The 20,717-nt window shown below is 38.2% G+C and overlaps 1 protein-coding gene across 1 annotated transcript in view; it reads right to left on the reverse strand.

The window, feature by feature from the left end:
* Positions 1 to 20,717, reverse strand: part of IMMP2L (inner mitochondrial membrane peptidase subunit 2) — a 903,124-nt gene that overhangs the window by 63,515 nt on the left and 818,892 nt on the right. The gene's annotated exons all lie outside the window — the stretch shown is intronic.

Here is a 20,717-nt window from a genome sequence, read left to right on the forward strand (position 1 = left end):
ATTTGCTGGTGGATCACGGAGAAGGCGAGCTGTTGGTTGCATCAGAACAGCGCTCTCTGGACAGCTGAGACTAAGGTAGTCCACTGTTCAGCCAATCAGATTTTAAATTGTTGGTCTCTGCAAATACCTCTAACAATGTGAGACTCCAGATTAAGTGGTTTCTCCATCTGTGGAATACTAGCACTCCACCAGAGAAACAAGAGACTGCTTCATAGAAATCATGATATCTGGAGGATGGAGATGGTTAAAAAAAAAAATAGAAAGAAAGGAAAAGGAAAAAAAGGAAAGTATAGCCATTCCTCTTTATCTACCTCACATCAAGCCCTGAATAAGTACATGCTGAATAAGTACAGCATGAAGCTTTCCATTGATCAGTGATGCCATTTCCATGACAGAAAAATGTTGAACTCTCCACCTAGATTGAGATATAGAATTAGACCCATCTACACTAGTTATAAGAAATCAAGAACAATATAATAGAATCCTTCAAAATGATCTCCAAAATTCAACATATTCTACTGGGAGATCCATATCGCCGTAAAGCTGAAGTAGATATGCATCCACTTGGTACCTCTCAAGAGATTTTGGATTTTTACAAAAGTAACTTTCATATTTATCAGATGCTTACTCTATGCTGGAACATACTGTGTGTAAATGGCTAACCTAGTTTACACATACTGTCTAATTCCATCATTACAACTACCTTATGAGGTAAATACAATTATGAATCCAATTTCACAGATGAGAAGGCTGAGGCTTAAAGAGTTTAAACAAACACTTAACCATTAATTGGAAGGCTGAGCTCTTAACCTCTGCTCCATGCTATCAGTCACAACCTGTTCATTTCTCTAACTTCTGATCCCTGGTGTCACAAGGACAATTGTCAGGTCTATGTAGCATACCTCGTGTTGTTTGTGCCAAAGCTAAATACTGCTCCTGGCCAACAATGGGTCCACACCCCAACTCCTAGCACCTGACACACTCCTGAGTTTCTATCTAGACCAAGGTCCTAGAATCAGAGAATGTTTTGAATTCTGTCTCCAACAAAGCTATTGTCCTTTTCTTTCCAAAGAATCAGGAAACTTGACAACTATCTTAACAGCTATTTTAAGACATTTTGAAAGATTTAATTGCAACTCATTTTGTTTGCTCCTAATGCATTTCTAAATTTCTTTTCTCCTAAAAGTTGTAAAATAATAATAACTTTTCAGAGGTTTTATCAGGAAAAGAGACTTTTGGTAAACATACCATTTTTTTCTTCCATCATTGATGTGCTTCCAAGTGCTACAAAATGGACAAAATACTTGAAATAGAGTACAGCTGAAAAACTCTGAACTGTTAAACTTGTGGGTTTACAAAAACAATAAATCCTGATCACTCAATCCATGTAAGAAAAAAGATCACAACCACCACAGTAGGATCATTACTGGCTGCAAAGTGACAGGGTCTGGGGCTGATGCATAGCTTATCACATTGCCTCAACATCAAGTCCCCTTCAGACTTGCCTCGGTGTCAGGGTTACCTTTATTCTCAAAGTCACCTCTGCTTCAAAATCTTGTGTTTGTCTTTCACTCTTTTGTATCCTTCTTGACCTCCACACAAGCACTGAATCTTATTATTTTTTCTTTAAGTAGCTTTGTCTGGGAGGGCACAGGTCAGAGGCAGGTTGGTAGGAATGGACTAGTGGAGTCTTCTGGAGGTCTCTACGGAAATCTGATCTGCTGAATTGAGTTAAAGTCCACTTGTATTTTGGACATATGCCCAGAAGCTAGTAGACAGCAGCGTCTTTTAAAAACAACACAATTACCACAAACACAAAGCAAAAAATAAGGGTAATGTTTTGCCCTTATTTTTTGCCCAATGTTTTGCCCTTAGGAGAGAAAGGGAGACCATAAAAATGCATTGTACTCCGCCATGTATTTGATTTTAAAAACATTTTCCCCATTTCCATTATTAATAAGGATTTTTTTTAAGTTTAGTTTTTATCATTCTCTTTTCCTGTAACACTGTATGCAATAAAACCATCCTTTGAGCTGGGGAATAGCTCCATGGTAACAGATTCTCAAACATCAGCTCAGGATGGAGCTTTCAGTGTGTGATCACAGTTCAGAAAAGGAGGATAAGGAAATGATGAGTTTCTTTCCTTCCTTGGGATAATATCTTGAGAAAGAAATCTGCAGTCTCAGGAGGTAAGTGGGAGGCGGGGAAGGAAAATATGGTCAAGTGACAGATCATGCTTAAAATGTTATTAAACTAGTTATGGAATTTCAATGTTTGAAATAAATCCTTTATTTTAGTTCCCTAGAGAGATGAAAAAAGCCTTTCCTACTCAAGAGAGCAGAAAAGAACTCTCTACCATGATGCCACACTTTCCAGCACATACAGAAATAGACTAATTCATTCACTCGCTCAAAATTCACATGCCTAGTATTTGCAAGCAAAGCCCCGTGGTAGGTAGCGTGCTAGGGTCCAAGCCTGTGGGTTTTTATATGACAAGTCTTTCTGAAAAATTATTGTAAAGTGTATCCAGACAATGGACTATTATTCAACGCTAAAAGGAAATGAGCTATCAAGCCATGAAAAGGCATGAGGGAAACTTAAATGTATATTACCAAGTGAAAGAAGCCAATCTGAAAAGGCTGCATACTGTATGATTACAACTGTTTGACATTCTGGAAAAGGCAAAAGTATGGAGACTATAAAAAAGATCAGTGGTTGCTGGGGCAGTGGAGAGCAATGAATAGGTACAGCACAGAAGATTTTTAGGGCAGTAAAAATACTTTGCATGATATTATAATGATGGATACATGTTCTTATAACATTTGTCCAAACCCATAGAATGTACTGCATCAACAGTGAACCCTGAGTTAAACTAGACTCTGGCTGATTATAATGTAGTAATGTAGGTTCATTCTTGGTAAAAAAAAAATGTAGCATTCTGGTGAATGATATTGATAACGGGGGAGGCTTTGCTCGTGTGGAGACAGGGAGCATATGGGAGACTTCCGTACCTCCTCAATTTTGCTGTAAACCTAAAACTCCTCTAAAAAACTGAAGTCTTTAAAATTTGTTTAAAACCTTTAAAAAGTATTATACGCAGAATGATTTGAATGTTCTCATCTCTAACTGACTGTTCTAGAAGCTGGACACCAGAAGTCCACCTGAACATTGCTCATTGGGAAGGATCATCTCCACTTTGGAATCACTTTATAACACTAACAAGCAACCTAGTCTTTACACAAACTTAATAACTTGTTTGTCAAGTTCAACCTAGCCTCAGGGATTTGGAATAACCGGGTTTAAAGCAGGGGAATAGTGAAGTAGGGGACTATTCCAAATAAGGGACATTTAAAATTCTCATCATTGTTGCTGGACAGTGATCCTGCTTTAAGAAACTCTGGGAATATTTTATATTTTGAGTTGAGATAGGCCTTAAGTATATGGGTGCTCTTCTAAAGTGCTTTAGGGTGTTTAATACCATTTGTTCTTCCAATCTTGTTTGCACTATTAATTTGGTTAATGGGTTAGTAATCCTTTCTTTATAGATACCAGGAAAGAAAATTTCAGCCCAGCACTTTTCTAAATTATTACATCCTCTGAACAAATGGGGTACAGATTAATGAGGTTTTACTCAAAGCTTTGAATTCACAGGAGGCTTAAATGAAGCAACACATCCTCGTTTCCATTTAATGAAAATAACAATCAGGAAATGTAAATCTGACTTGATTGCAGGGTAACAGAGCTGGATAATTACGTGCCAACATTGAAATCACCTTTGAAGTCTAACCCCTGGCAAAATGAGAGGGCTCTGACCACCCACTGACAGTGCACCTACACAACCATTTGAAGAGGAACAGAAAGTCACATATTCTCCTTTCTCATGTGCAGTCAGGCTCACACTATTACGTAAGTACTGATAACCTTACGGCATATTAACTAAAGACAGTTTCTGACTGCCAGGGCTTTAATTCATTTAGTCATAAAACAGCATAAGAACCTCTCCTCCTCCAAAATTCCAAAAATTCCTATTTATATGATTTCACCAAAAAGAAAATGAGTAGATGAGATAATATAGTTACACAAAATATTTTCTACCGCATCAGCATAACATGTTTAAGCTTTTCAATAATGCATTGGTACTGGGAATCCTCATTACAAGGCACAGTTAATTTCATTTCAATAAAACTTGTGTAAAAAAATGTGAACTTACCAAATCAACAAACATCTATTTTGAAATGATTGCTCATAAAGTAGCACTTAATTACAATAATAAAAATTCAAGTGTAGGAGAAGTGAGTATGTCAGTGAAAGAGAGTTATGACTCCAAAGAGGGAAAACAGATATCCAGCTTCTTTTCTGTGTTACTAAATTACTTGGGGAGAAAATGTCAGTATTTAAATGTAGCATCACTACCCCCGAATGTGATACTCATAAATCCATCAAACTCAAAACAAATGCTACTATTATTTTACTTCTAATCTTCTAGCCAAACAAGATGTGATTAAAAACATTAAAAAATGACATAATATCTTTTTGGTTTCTTATAAGGATCCAAGGTGACAACAGGAAGAGACTGAAAACTGCACCATTTCAGTAAAGGCTCAAATCCGAATCCCAACCTCAATGTTTTCACCTGTAAAATGAAATACTGCTGACCTAGACATTCTACTGGTATAATCTTAGTCAGCAATCTGAAGGGAAAAGACTTACTGTCTGTACTATAGCGCAAGATCAAGGTGCCAGATATTCTGTAGATTTGAAGGGTGCATAATTGCTATGCAAAACTGGGTAGAAGAAGAGGAACAGTTTCCTCTTCCCTTCATAAAATATTATATGCCTACAATAAGTCAAATCACTAAAGTTAGTGATGAACAGAAGTTTCTGACCATAAACATTATCATAGGAAATTAAATACTTATAGAGGAAAGTGACAGACCTGTTTATACCCCAGAAGAGAAGGCAAGATTTCTAATGAGATCCCAAGTTTGCAAAAATTGTTGGGTAGGCTGAAACAGTTATCATGACTCTCAATATATGCCCATTAAAAATGATGTTGGAGGGAGGCAGTATGGACAGAAGAGAATGCCAAATATTTTTCAAATGACTTTCCCCAACCCGACATTACCGTGATTACTTAAGAGTATAAATTCAGTATTCAGTGCTTTGCCTATAATTAGGGTATGCTGTCACTAGATGGCAGTAATGGTTAGGTCATTACTACTGGGGATAAAATTCATTCATTCAAGAAATCTCTAAAGTACCTACTAAAAATTTTGTTTATATTATATAAAGCTTACTTTTATATAAATCTTTACATGACAACTAAGCTGTATTAAGACAACAAATTCCATAGTCGTGGAGTACACATTTTTTTAAAAATCTGAATAATGAGATTTACCTTATTTCTGATTTAATCCCTAATCATTCTTATATGTTAATCAGAATATCCTTAATAACTATTTTGAAATCTTTTTTGGATTTTGGCCCTTCCTATGGTTGATTCTCAAATCTGGGAACAGTCCTGAGACAGTGTATTTTGGTGTCATAAGCAGTTTCTATCAATAATGTTCTATTTCTTTGAAGTGTTCTTCCATTTTACCTACAGGATTCTTATACTGCTAAATTGTTATATTAATTTGAAAGGAAGGGATTAGTTTATATTTTAAGGCTTCTTAGGAAGTTTAAATATATATACTTTAATTTTGTAATACTTGATATATAGTTTTTCACTTATTTTTATAATATTTGGTATAGAGCATACGAATAAAAAGAATACCCAAGGCCTCATCAATATATATCAGAATTAGATAATGACAAATACTGTTTAGGCTGTCTATGCTTCATCCCGATTCCATTCTTTGCTGCCCCACCAAGAGGCAATCCGTTTCCAGCCTTTTGTGTTTATCATTTTTTGATTTATTTTTTTAAATGTTGGTTTTTAACTGATTTTAGCTCAATTTCATTTACTTCCATTGCTGATACATGCAGATTTTTTTCCCAGCATCTTCGTGTGCATGTGTGTGTATATGTGCATGCAAACACTTTAAATCCATTCCACCTTTCCTATTTTTCTATGTTTCTCCCTCTTGGTTCTTTTGCACTGATTATGTTGTACAATTTCACTTTTTTCTTTTACTGGCTTGGCAGTTTACATCTACATGTACTCCTTTAGTGATTTGCATAGAAATGTAACTATGCATATTTTATTGATTTCTCCCTTTCCAATTCTTTTATTTCGTTCCTTTTTCTTGCCTAAGTCCTCTGCTACTAGGTGAACAAAAGTGATGGCAACGGATATTGCTTTCTTCCTGATTTTAAAGGGAATGTTTCTAAACTTTTACCTCAGAGTAGTATTTGTTGTTGGCTTTTGGTAGATACATTTTATTAGGACAACAGGGCCCCCTTCTATTCTTAGTTTGCTTGGAGAATTTTTACATGAATGAATGTAAATGTAATGAATCAAGGTAAAATCTTAGCAAACATTTTCTTCATCTAATGAGAAGATCACATCTTTTTCTCCATTAATCTGCTAATAAAGGTGAACTACATTTTATATTTTCTAATGTTAAATCCTTTGTTTATGTAATAAACCCACGTGGTCATGAGAGATTACTTTTTTTTTTGGCAGTACGCGGGCCTCTCACTGTTGTGGCCTCTCCCGTTGCGGAGCACAGGCTCCGGACGGGACGCGCAGGCTCAGCGGCCATGGCTCACGGGCCCAGCCGCTCCACGGCATGTGGGATCTTCCCGGACCTGTCCCCTGCATCGGCAGGCGGACTCTCAACCACTGCGCCACCAGGGAAGCCCGAGAGGTTACTTTTTATTTAGCGTTGGACTTGGTCTACAATATTTAAAGAATTTTAAAATTCTTTAATAATTAAAGAATCTTAAATATGTTTATGAATGAGATTTGTTTTAATCTGTGGAAACTTCTTACTTTCTTCTAAGTCTAAAAGGCATTAAAAAATAATTTTTGGCGCACTTTTTCCACATCTAGTTGTAGTGCTATAAACGTGCTTCAGAACTTACAGTTTCCTACACTTCCAGAAGAAAAACTCATCAGGGAGGTTTTTGTTTTTCAATTTCTGGCTTTTCTGCTCTTCCTACAAAGTTCATGGCAGAGCAATTAATGTCATAAGACTGTACAGTAAAACTCCATCATTATTACTTGGTAAAAAAGAAATATTCCATTCGGTATACTATCCTTTCAGAAGTAGAGACCAAAAGAATCCCAAAGATCATTTCCTAAGATTCTTTTCTGGGGGCTGGGGAAAAGTCTATATTATAAATATCTCAAAACAAATCTAAATTTACTACAAAAAGGAAAGTTTATCAATTAAATCTAGACTTTTTTTTTCCCCTAATTGCTCTGATTCACAGTGAGGAAATGCCCCAAGGGGATACATCATTTGGGGATAGAACTAGGACCCATCTGGATGTTTTTGGAGACCTAACCTGCTCCTTTGAAAAAAGCCTTTGGTGCAAGGTTGACCAGGATGACATCCTCTGGCTGAAAATGGGGATATTCTCTAAGGAAAGGCCTTTTTGGTGAGGAGTGAATGTAGCCAGTTTGGAGGGCTGACTGTCAAAAGGAGTTTCATTTCATCATAACAACATAATTTATGGAGCACTTTCTGTGGGTTGGCTACTGTGGCAGTGTCTTCTCCACATTATCTTTTCTAACCTTCACAACAACGTAGGAGACAACTGATGCTACTTGCTCTGTTTTAAGGATAAGCAACAGACAGCGGGTTACAGAAGTCATGCAACTTGCCCCAAACAACCCGAACTGGAGGAGGATAACCCTGGACTTGAAATCAGGTAATTTGTCTCCAAAGGTGATGCTGTTCCTCTCTCAGAAGTCAGAAATTATAAACTTATTATTTATAATTTATTATAAATTATAAATGATCTTACCCAGAGATCATTAGGCTAAGAACTTTACAGCTTTAGCTCTATTTTACGTATCAATTTGAGCCTCCATTATATGTTATATATATGTGCTATATGTTATACCAGTTACTCAAATGCAGGTATAGTTTCCTCTGCTATGGAATGAAGTCAGAAAAACATGGATGTAACTTTGTTTCATACACAATTTTCTAACATTTTCCCCAGCAAGAATTAGCAGCTAAACACATCTGAATACAATACTGTGCACCCAATCATCTCATTCAATCCTTCCTAACTCAGGTTGGCTACACTACCTATGGGAAGGGCTTGCTGTTTACTTCTCCCACACACTGCTTCATTTTGTCTTTTTTCATAGTTGAACAGCCTCAATCCTTCCTCTGCCTCTTCCATCAAGCTACCTTCCATATTTCTTCCACACTAAGTCCTGGATAAACTATAATACTCATCTATTTATGAAACTGGAATTTAACATGCCTTTTCAACTGGGCTGGTATTTTTACTAGATTTTTTTTTTTTTTTCGGTATGCGGGCCTCTCACTGCTGTGGCCTCTCCCGTTGCGAAGCACAGGCTCCGGACGCACAGGCTCAGTGGCCATGGCTCACGGGCCCAGCCGCTCCGCGGCATGTGGGATCTTCCCAGACTGGGGCACGAACCCGTGTCCCCTGCATCGGCAGGCGGACTCTCAACCACTGCGCCACCAGGGAAGCCCTTTACTAGATTTTTTAAAAATTGTTTTTGGTAGTGTTCTGGTTGCAAAGTTTTCAGTGGTCTATCTTAAGTCTATTTTTCCCCATAAACTTTGCTATTTTTGGTGAGTGGTCTTACAGATTGTGGGTATTTTCAAGCCTACATATATCATGCTATGGCAGAAATTCTGTATTGCTTGGCTATAATTTATGTGATATATAATTATTGGTTCTGATAATTTTATTAAATGCTAGAATTTGTTGTGACTGTATTGGCTATTGAGTTATCTACAAATAGAATAAATTAAACATTTCCAAATAACATGGAAATTATTTAAATGAATTAATTGGTGAAACACAAGCTACAGATAGGCTATTTCCAACTATTTTCTGGCTCTTAATAAACATATTTGACTCCAATCCTGAAGGGCTTTATTTGCCAAGTATTAGTGAAACAATATAAATGTATGTGACCTAGAAAAGTAGTTTTTCATTTCTTATTTGGGAATAGGAGATTTTATGGTGAGGATGGAGATAGGGAATAAAAATCACACTCATTTTTAAATCCCGTTAAACTATGTTTCCCTTATGAAAATTGAGAATTTACATTTGGTTGTTTAGTTCTTCAAGAGAACATGCTTAATATCTTGATTTCTAGTCTCCTATAAAGAAAACACAATCATAACTAATTAGAAATTCTGATGAACTTGGCGAGTTGTAATCAGAAACTTCAGGCAATATGTATTCAGAGGGTAGGGCCTGGTGTCTGAGTTCCCGGTGCTCATGATGAAACTTCTGGCAGCTTTCATGCTTAATTGGGCCACTGGATCCTGTCTGTATGAGGAGAGGAAACAAGGTCTTGCTTGTTTGGCATTTAAAATGATTTGATTAATGATTACCTGGAAGCATTAGAGTATTATGATGCCATCAGTATTTCCTGTTTTTCTTGTGCTAATATTTATTTCACAAGATGCAAAACTGGCGTTTCAGTCTGTCACATAATTTATTTATCCTATTAAGCCATACTGTTGTTGCTTATGAGTCAGGGAGACTTACCTCAATGTAACCTTACCTACTAGAGAACAGGTTGCCTATTTTAGCGAAGTTAACAATTGACCAGAGACACAAGCAGGCGGAACTAGAAAGAGACTTCACACAAAGGAGAAATTTCTCAAATGTAAATTTTAAAAATGCTTTTGATATGGGCTTAAATTTTTTTTTTCAATTTGATTTTGAACTTACATGTGTACCTCAGAATTTCAGCCTTAACCCTCTCAGTCTCATTCATGCCACCCTCTCCCTCAGAATGATCTCATCCATTTTCATCTCTTTGCTGATGACTCTCAAATCCAGATCTCGTTACATCTCTCTCTCTCCCTCTTCTCAGTTATACAAGAAAAACACCTAAATATCCCTAAATATCATCTTGACTCCTCTTCCCTCCTATGCTTATCCAATTAATCAAGTACAATATAAAGCTGACCTTTGAACAATGGAGGGGTAGGACTGCTAACCCTCCAAACAGTGGAAAATCTAAAGAGGAGTTTACAGTTAGCCCTCCATATCCATTGTTCTGCATCCACAGATTCAATCAACCACAGATGGTGTAATACTATAGTACATATTTGGTAAAAAAAAAAAAATCCACATATAAGTGGACTCATGAAGTTCAAATTCATGTTGTTCAAGGGTCAACTGTATTTTGTTTCTACCCCACTCTATTTCCAATGCCATTCCCTTGGTTCAAGTCAGCAGTTAGAACGGGGAGAGGACTGGAACAATCTCAGCACTCTCCTAACCAGTCTTTCTACTTTCATCCATCCCCACATTTGTGCTTTATGATACTTCCAGGATGACTTTTCTAAGGCACGCACTTGTGATAATGCCCCTACTCTGCTTAAAAACCTAGCATTTTTGGTGTAAAGCCCTAAGCATGGTGTATAAGGCACTTTATGGAGTTGATCTATGCTTACTCTCCTATCAGTGCTTGAGGAGAATTTTATTGAATATATATTATGTGCCAAACACTGTTCCAGATACTGAGAATACAGCAGTAAATTGGTATATAGTCTCTGCCCACCAAGTCTCACTGATGAAGAAAGGTAGAAAACAAATATACGAACATGTATTTTCCAATTTTAGGATTGATAGGTGCTATGAAAAAATAAGACATTACAGAGAGTGGGTTAGAATGCTGGTTTATTACAGACTGCTTGGGGAAGGCATCAAAGAAGGGGTGGTATGTGAGTGGAGTCTTGAATAATAAGCAGAGACATGTGAAAACCAGAGAAAATCCTGATATAAAGACTCTGGGGCTGACATGAGCTGATATATTTAAGGGACAGGAAAAAAAAAAGCCAAAACAAAAAATATGAAGCCAAAGTGTTAAAAGGGGGCCAGATGCACAGGACTTTGAAGGTCATGATGCAGAGTTTGAATTCTATTCTACTTGCAATGTAAAACCACTGGAGGGTTTTAATTAGAGAGAGGGGTGACCTGATTTACAAGATTAAAAGTTTCCCTTATCTATATACCAAAAACTGTAAGACACTGATAAAAGAAATTGAAGATAATGTAAATATATGAAAAGACACCCTGTGTTCATGGGTTGGAAGAGTCAATATTGTTAAAATGTCCATACTACTCAAAGTCATCTATAGATTCAATGGAATCCTTATCAAAATTCCAATGGCATTTTTCACAGAAATAGAACAAACAATCCTGAAATTTTTATGGAACCACAAAAGACCCCAAATAGCCAAAGAAATCTTGAAAAAGAAGAACAAAGCTGGAGGTATCATGCTTCCTGATTTTAAACTATATTACAAAGCTATAGTAATCAAAATAGTATGGTACTGGCATGAAACAGACACATCAACAGAACAGACTCAAGAGCCCAGAAATAAACCCATGCATATATGGTCAACTAATATTTGACAAGGGATCCAAGATACTCAATGGGAAAGGACAGTCTCTTTAATAAATGTTGTTGGAAAAATTGGACAACCACATGCAAAAGAATGAAACTGGACCCAGAACTTACACTATTCACAAAAATTAACCCAAAATGGATTAAGAACTTAAACGTAAGACCCCAAACCATAAAACTCCTAGAAGAAAATATAGAGAAAAGCTCCTAGACATCAATCTTGGTAATGACGTTTTGGATATGACACCCAAAGCATAAGTAACAGAACCAAAATCAACAAGCAGGACTACATCAAACTAAAAACCTTCTGAACAGCAAAAGACACCATCAACAAAATGAAGAGACTATCTATGGAATATGAGAAAGTTTTTTCAAGCCATATATCTGATAAGAGGTTAAAATCCCAAATATATGAGGGACTCACATAGCACAATAGCAAACAAACAAACAAAAAACAAACAAACAAATCTGATTAAGAAATGGGCAGAGACTTCCGGGTAAGATGGCGGAAGAGTAAGACGCGGAGATCACCTTCCTCCCCACGGATACACCAGAAGTACAGCTACACGTGGAACAACTCCTACAGAACACCTACTGAACGCTGGCAGAAGACCCCAGACCTCCCAAAAGGCAAGAAACTCCCCACATACCTGGGTAGGGCAAAGCGGAGAGATCCCCACACAGAGGATCGGTGCCAAGCGGCACTCACCAGCCCGAGAGGCTTGTCTGCTCGCCCGCCGGGGCACGCAGCGCTGGAAGCTGAGGCTCGGGCTTTGGTCAGAGCGCAGGGAGAGGACTGGGGCTGGCGGCGAGAACTCAGCCTGAAGGGGGCTAATGTGACACAGCTAGCCGGCAGGGAGTCCGGGAAAACTCTGGAGCTGCCGAAGAGGCAAGAGACTTTTTCTTCCCTCTTGGTTTCCTGGTGCGCGAGGAGAGGGGATTAAGAGCGCTGCTTAAAGGGGCTCCACAGACGGGCACGAGTCGCGACTGAAAGCGCGGAGCCCAGTGACGGGCGTGGGACGCTGGGGCTGCTGCTGCTGCCGCCGCCAAGAAGCCTGTGTGCGAGCGCAGGTCACTGCCCACACTGCCCTTCCGGGAGCCTGTGCAGCCCGCCACTGCCGGGGTCCCGGGATCCAGGGGCGGCTTCCCTGGGAGAACGCACGGTGCGCCTCGGGCTGGTGCAACGTCACGCCGACCTCTGCCGCTGCAGGCTCGCCCCGCACTCCGTGCCCCTCCCTCCCGCCCGGCCTGAGTGAGCCAGAGTCCCCGAAGAGGCTGCTCCTTTAACCCTGTCCTGTCTGAGCGAAGAACAGACGCCCTCCGGCGACCTACACGCAGAGGCGGGGCCAAATCCAAAGCTGAGACCCAGGAGCTGTGAGAGCAAAGAAGAGAAAGGGAAACCTCTCCCAGCAGCCTCAGAAGCAGCGGATTAAAGCTCCACAATCAACTTGATGTACCCTGCATCTGTGGAATACATGAATAGACAACAAATCATCCCAAATTGAGGAGCCAGGAGTCAGTGCTGTGCCTCTGAGGTGGGAGAGTCAACTTCAGGACACTGGTCCACAAGAGACCTCCCAGCTCCACATAATATCAAACAGCGAAAATCTTCCAGAGATCTCCATCTCAACACCAGCACCCAGCTTCACTCAACGACCAGCAAGCTACAGTGCTGGGCACCCTATGCCAAACAACTAGCAAGACAGGAACACAACGCCACCCATTAGCAGAGAGGTGGCCTAAAATCATAAAAAGTCGGCAGACACCCCAAAACACACCACCAGACGTGGACCTGCCCACCAGAAAGACAAGATCCAGCCTCATCCACCAGAACACAGGCACTAGTCCCCTCCACCAGGAAGCCTACACAACCCACTAAACCAAACTTAGCCACTGGGGACAGACACCAAAAACAACGGGAACTACGAACCTGCAGCCTGCAAAAAGGAGACCCCAAACACAGTAACATAAGCAAAATGAGAAGACAGAAAAACACACAGCAGGAGAAGGAGCAAGATAAAAACCCACCAGATCTAACAAATGAAGAGGTAATAGGCAGTCTACCTGAAAAAGAATTCAGAATAATGATGGTAAAGCTGATCCAAGATTCTATTTCCCAGATCCAAAATCTTGGAAATAGAATAGACAAAATGCAAGAAACAGTTAACAAGGACCTAGAAGAACTAAAGATGAATCAAGCATCGATTAAAAACACAATACATGAAATAAAAATTACTCTAGATGGGATCAATAGCAGAATAACTGAGGCAGAAGAACGGATAAGTGAGGTGGAAGATAAAATAGTGGAAATAACTGCTGCAGAGCAAAATAAAGAAAAAAGAATGAAAAGAACAGAGGACAGTCTCAGAGACCTCTGGGACAACATTAAACGCACCAACATTCGAATTATAGGGGTTCCAGAAGAAGAAGAGAAAAAGAAAGGGACTGAGAAAATATTTGAAGAGATTATAGTTGAAAACTTCCCTAATATGGGAAAGGAAATAGTTAATCAAGTCCAGGAGGCACAGAGAGTCCCATACAGAATAAATCCAAGGAGAAATACGCCAAGACACATATTAATCAAACTGTCAAAAATTAAACACAAAGAAATCATATTAAAAGCAGCAAGGCAAAAACAACAAATAACACACAAGGGAATCCCCATCAGGATAACAGCTGATCTCTCAGCAGAAACTCTACAAGCCAGAAGGGAGTGGCAGGACATAATTAAAGTGATGAAGGAGAAAAACCTGCAACCAAGATTACTCTACCCAGCAAGGATCTCATTCAGATTTGATGGAGAAATTAAAACGTTTACAGACAAGCAAAAGCTGAGAGAGTTCAGCACCACCAAACCAGCTTTACAACAAATGCTAAAGGAACTTCTCTAGGCAAGAAACACAACAGAAGGAAAAGACCTACAATAACGAACCCAAAACAATTAAGAAAATGGGAATAGGAACATACATATCAATAATTACCTTAAATGTAAATGGACTAAATGCTCCCATCAAAAGATACAGATTGGCTGAATGGATACAAAAACAAGACCCATATATATGCTGTCTACAAGAGACCCACTTCAGACCTAGAGACACATACAGACTGAAAGTAAGGGGATGGAAAAAGATATTCCATGCAAATGGAAACGAAAAGAAAGCTGGAGTAGCAATTCTCATATCAGACAAAATAGACTTTAAAATAAAGACTACTAGAAGAGACAAAGAAGGACACTACCTAATGATCAAGGGATCGATCCAAGAAGAAGATATAACAATTGTAAATATTTATGCACCCAACATAGGAGCACCTCAATACATAAGGCAAATACTAACAGCCATAAAAGGAGAAATCGACAGTAACACACTCATAGTAGGGGACTTTAACACCCCACTTTCACCAATGGACAGATCATCCAAAATGAAAATAAATAAGGAAACACAAGCTTTAAATGATACATTAAACAAGATGGACTTAATTGATATTTATAGGACATTCCATCCAAAAACAACAGAATACACATTTTTCTCAAGTGCTCATGGAACATTCTCCAGGATAGATCATATCTTGGGTCACAAATCAAGCCTTGGTAAATTTAAGAAAATTGAAATTGTATCAAGTGTCTTTTCCGACCACAATGCTATGAGACTAGATATCAATTACAGGAAAAGAGCTGTAAAAAATACAAACACATGGAGGCTCAACAATACACTACTTAATAACGAAGTGATCACTGAAGAAATCAAAGAGGAAATTAAAAAATACCTAGAAACAAATGACAATGGAGACACGACGACCCAAAACCTATGGGATGCAGCAAAAGCAGTTCTAAGAGGGAAGTTTATAGCAATACAATCCCACCTTAAGAAACAGGAAACATCTCGAATAAACAACCTAACCTTGCACCTAAAGCAATTAGAGAAAGAAGAACCAAAACATCCCAAAGTTAGCAGAAGGAAAGAAATCATAAAAATCAGATCAGAAATAAATGAAAAAGAAATGAAGGAAACGATAGCAAAGATCAATAAAACTAAAAGCTGGTTCTTTGAGAAGATAAACAAAATTGATAAACCATTAGCCAGACTCATCAAGAAAAGAAGGGAGAAGACTCAAATCAATAGAATTAGAAATGAAAAAGGAGAAGTAACAACTGACACTGCAGAAATACAAAAGATCATGAGAGATTACTATAAGCAACTCTATGCCAATAAAATGGACAACCTGGAAGAAATGGACAAATTCTTAGAAGTGCACAACCTGCCAAGACTGAATCAGGAAGAAATAGAAAATATTAACAGACCAATCACAAGCACTGAAATTGAAACTGTGATAAAAAATCTTCCAACAAACAAAAGCCCAGGACCAGATGGCTTCACAGGCTAATTCTATCAAGCATTTAGAGAAGAGCTAACACCTATCCTTCTGAAACTCTTCCAAAATATAGCAGAGGGAGGAACACTCCCAAACTCATTCTACGAGGCCACCATCACCTTGATACCAAAACCAGACAAAGATGTCACAAGGAAAGAAAACTACGGGCCAATATCACTGATGAACATAGATGCAAAAATCCTCAACAAAATACTAGCAAACAGAATCCAACAGCACATTAAAAGGATCATACACCATGATCAAGTGGGGTTTATTCCAGGAATGCAAGGATTCTTCAATATACGCAAATCAATCAACGTGATACACCATATTAACAAATTGAAGGAGAAAAACCATATGATCATCTCAATAGATGCAGAGAAAGCTTTGGACAAAATTCAACACCCATTTATGATAAAAACCCTTCAGAAAGTAGGCATAGAGGGAACTTTCCTCAACATAATAAAGGCCATATATAACAAACCCACAGCCAGCATCGTCCTCAATGGTGAAAAACTGAAACCATTTCCACTAAGATCAGGAACAAGACAAGGTTGCCCACTCTCACCACTCTTATTCAACCTAGTTTTGGAAGTTTTAGCCACAGCAATCAGAGAAGAAAAGGAAATAAAAGGAATCCAAATTGGAAAAGAAGAAGTAAAGCTGTCACTGTTTGCAGATGACATGATACTATACATAGAGAATCCTAAAGATGCTACCAGAAAACTACTAGAGTTAATCAATGAATTTGGTAAAGTTGCAGGATACAAAATTAATGCACAGAAATCTCTGGCATTCCTATATACTAATGATGAAAAATCTGAAAGTGAAATCAAGGAAACACTCCCATTTACCACTGCAACAAAAAGAATAAAATATCTAGGAATAAACCTACCTAAGGAGACAAAGGACCTGTATGCAGAAAATTATAAGACACTGATGAAAGAAATTAAAGATGATACAAATACATGGAGAGATGTACCATGTTCTTGGATTGGAAGAATCAACATTGTGAAAATGACTCTAGTACCCAAAGCAATCTACAGATTCAATGCAATCCCTATCAAACTACCACTGGCATTTTTCACAGAACTAGAACAAAAAATTTCACAATTTGTATGGAAACACAAAAGACCCCGAATAGCCAAAGCAATCTTGAGAACGAAAAATGGAGCTGGAGGAATCAGGCTCCCTGACTTCAGACTATACTACAAAGCTACAGTAATCAAGACAGTATGGTACTGGCACAAAAACAGAAAGATAGATCAATGGAACAGGATAGAAAGCCCAGAGTTAAACCCACGGACATATGGTCACCTTATCTTTGATAAAGGAGGCAGGAATGTACAGTGGAGAAAGGACAGTCTCTTCAATAAGTGGTGCTGGGAAAACTGGATAGGGACATGTAAAAGTATGAGATTAGATCACTCCCTAACACCATACACAAAAATAAGCTCAAAATGGATTAAAGACCTAAATGTAAGGCCAGACACTATCAAACTCTTAGAGGAAAACATAGGCAGAACACTCTATGACATAAATCACAGCAAGATCCTTTTTGACCCACCTCCTAGAGAAATGGAAAAAAGACAAAAATAAACACATGGGACCTAATGAAACTTCAAAGCTTTTGCACAGCAAAGGAAACCATAAACAAGACCAAAAGACAACCCTCAGAATGGGAGAAAATATTTGCAAATGAAGCAACTGACAAAGGATTAATCTCCAAAATTTATAAGCAGCTCATGCAGCTCAATAACAAAAAAACAAACAACCCAATCCAAAAATGGGCAGAAGACCTAAATAGACATTTCTCCACAGAAGATATACAGACTGCCAACAAACACATGAAAGGATGCTCAACATCTTTACTCATTAGAGAAATGCAAATCAAAACTACAATGAGATACCATCTCACACCAGTCAGAATGGCCATCATCAAAAAATCTAGAAACAATAAATGCTGGAGAGGGTGTGGAAAAAAGGGAACACTCTTGCACTGCTGGTGGGAATGTGAATTGGTACAGCCGCTATAGAGAACGGTATGGAGGTTCCTTAAAAAACTACAAATAGAACTACCATATGACCCAGCAATCCCACTACTGGGCATATACCCTGAGAAAACCATAATTCAAAAAGAGACATGTACCAAAATGTTCATAGCAGCCCTATTTACAATAGCCCAGAGATGGAAACAACCTAAGTGTCCATCATCGGATGAATGGATAAAGAAGATGTGGCACATATATACAATGGAATATTACTCAGCCATAAAAAGAAATGAAATTGAGCTATTTGTAATGAGGTGGATAGACCTAGAGTCTGTCATACAGAGTGAAGTAAGTCAGAAAGAGAAAGACAAATACTGTATGCTAAAACATATACATGGAATTTAAGAAAAAAAAATGTCATGAAGAATATAGGGGTATGACAGGAATAAAGACACACACCTACTAGAGAATGGACTTGAGGATATGGGCAGGGGGAAGGGTAAGCTGTGACAAAGTGAAATAGCGGCATGGACATATATACACTACCAAACGTAAGGTAGATAGCTAGTGGGAAGCAGCCGCATAGCACGGGGAGATCAGCTGGGTGCTTTGTGACCGCCTGGAGGGGTGGGATAGGGAGGGTGGGAGGGAGACGCAAAAGGGAGGGGATATGGAAACATATGTATATGTATAACTGACTAAATTTGTTATAAAGCAAAAAAATTAAAAAATAATAATAATATGGGTATGCTGGAGTGGGGAAAAGGGGAGAGGAAGAAAGCTTTGCAAGATATGGAAACCAGAAAAAATTAAAAAGAGCTAAGACTCAAAAGGGAGATGAGTGATGAAACTATGGAATTCTGTTTTCAGTTAAAATAAAGTTGTCATTTATACAGTAAAAAAAAAAAAAAAAAAGAAAGAAGTGGGCAGAGGAATTAAATATATCTCTAATAGTTTTTCCAGAGAAGATACACAGATTGCCAATGGGTACATGAAAAGATTCTCAACATCACTAATCATCAGAGAAATGCATATCAAGAAAGTCAAAACCACAATGAGATCACCTCACACCTGTTAAAATGGCTATTATCAAAAAGACAAGAGATAAGAAGTGCTGGTGAGGATGTGTAAGAAAAAAATTTTTTTTGCACTGTTGGTGGGAATATAAATTGGTACAGCCACTATGGGAAAAGTATGGAGGTTCCTCAAAAAACTAGAAATAGAATCAACATTTGATTCAACAATCCCACTTCTGGGTTTATATCTGAAGGAGGTGAAATCACTATTTTGAGGAGATATCTGCACTCCCATGTTCTTTGCAGCATTATTAACAATACCCAAGATGTGGACACAACCTAAGTATCCATTGTCAGATGAATGGATAAAGAAAATGTGATACGTGATCTTTATATGTTAAATATAAATATGATATATAATGATATATATGTGAAATATAGTGTTATATATACATATATATTTTTAAATGGAATAAATATTAAAGAATATTATTCATTCACAAAAAAGAAAATCCCCCATTTATGACAACATGGATGGAACTTGAGAGCATTATGCTAAGTGAAATACATCAGACAAATACTGTATGATCTCATATGTGAAATCTAAAACATCGAACTCATAGAAACAAAACAGAATGGTGGCTTTCAGGGGCTAGCGGGTGAGGGAAATGGGGAGATGTTGGTCAAAGGGTACAAACTTTCAATAATAAGATGAATAAATCCCGGGGATCTAATATACAGCATGGTGACCATGGTAGTTAACAATAGTGAATTGTACACTCGAAAGTTGCTCTGAGATTAGAGCTTTAATGTTCTCACCTTAATGATGACAAAATGATAATTATGTGAGGTGAAGAATGTGCTAACATTAGGTGGTAAACATTTCACAATATATATGTGTATCCAATAATCACATTGTGTACCTTAAACTTACACAATGTTCTATGTCAATTATGTCTCTATAAAGCTGGGGAAATTTTTTTTTTTAAATATCCCTTCAGCCTTTTCCACTTCCTCCTCTCTCCTCATATGATGCTGTAGCCATGCTGAACTACTTTTGGTCCCACAAAGCTCCAATGCTCTCTCTCCAGGCTTGTGTGCATGCTGCTCCCTCTGCCTAGAATATCTTCATCCACACCTGCCTTCCTCCGTCTCTTCCTGCTGGCTTCCATTTATCCTTTGGACCTCTCAGTGCAGACATTATTGCCTGGAGGAAGTCTCTGCTCCCTCCCAGAATGAGACACGTATCCCTCCTCTATGCTTTCAAACTTCAGTTTCATAGCAGTTATTCCAACACGTTATTCCAACACGTCTCTGTTATTCCAACAGAGATTCCTTAGCTGTCAGTCTCCCTCACTAGCTCATCAGCTTCTTGAAAACACACATTGCCTAGGCAATTGCTGTTTATTCTGCACCAGCACAGAACCCTGATGTACAGCAGGCATTCAAAACATTTTCTGAATGAATATAGTGACTTCTTAAAATAATAGTGGCTATTGAGTGCTTACAGGTAAAGATGGCTTTATGGAAACAAGCATAGAAGTAGGTATGCTTAAAATGTTTCAAAGAAAATAAACAGAGTATGCTCCAAAACTCCTTGTAAATGTCCTGGTTCCTCTTTGTCTCATAGCACAGTTTCTTAAGTACGTCAGTACCTTTGGTCCAACCTTTTGAATGCACTTTCATTTTCTCAGTACACATTTCTAAAGTGCAACTGTATTCTCCAGCTCTTCTTTACTATTTTTCTAAATTATTTCCTTGATTGCCAGTGCTCTCTCCTTGTTATTTCCTTTACCTTCCTAGACTAGT

The sequence above is a fragment of the Mesoplodon bidens genome (genome assembly GCF_964165515.1).
Source record: "Mesoplodon bidens genome assembly, chromosome: 9".
Taxonomy (NCBI): domain Eukaryota; kingdom Metazoa; phylum Chordata; class Mammalia; order Artiodactyla; family Ziphiidae; genus Mesoplodon; species Mesoplodon bidens.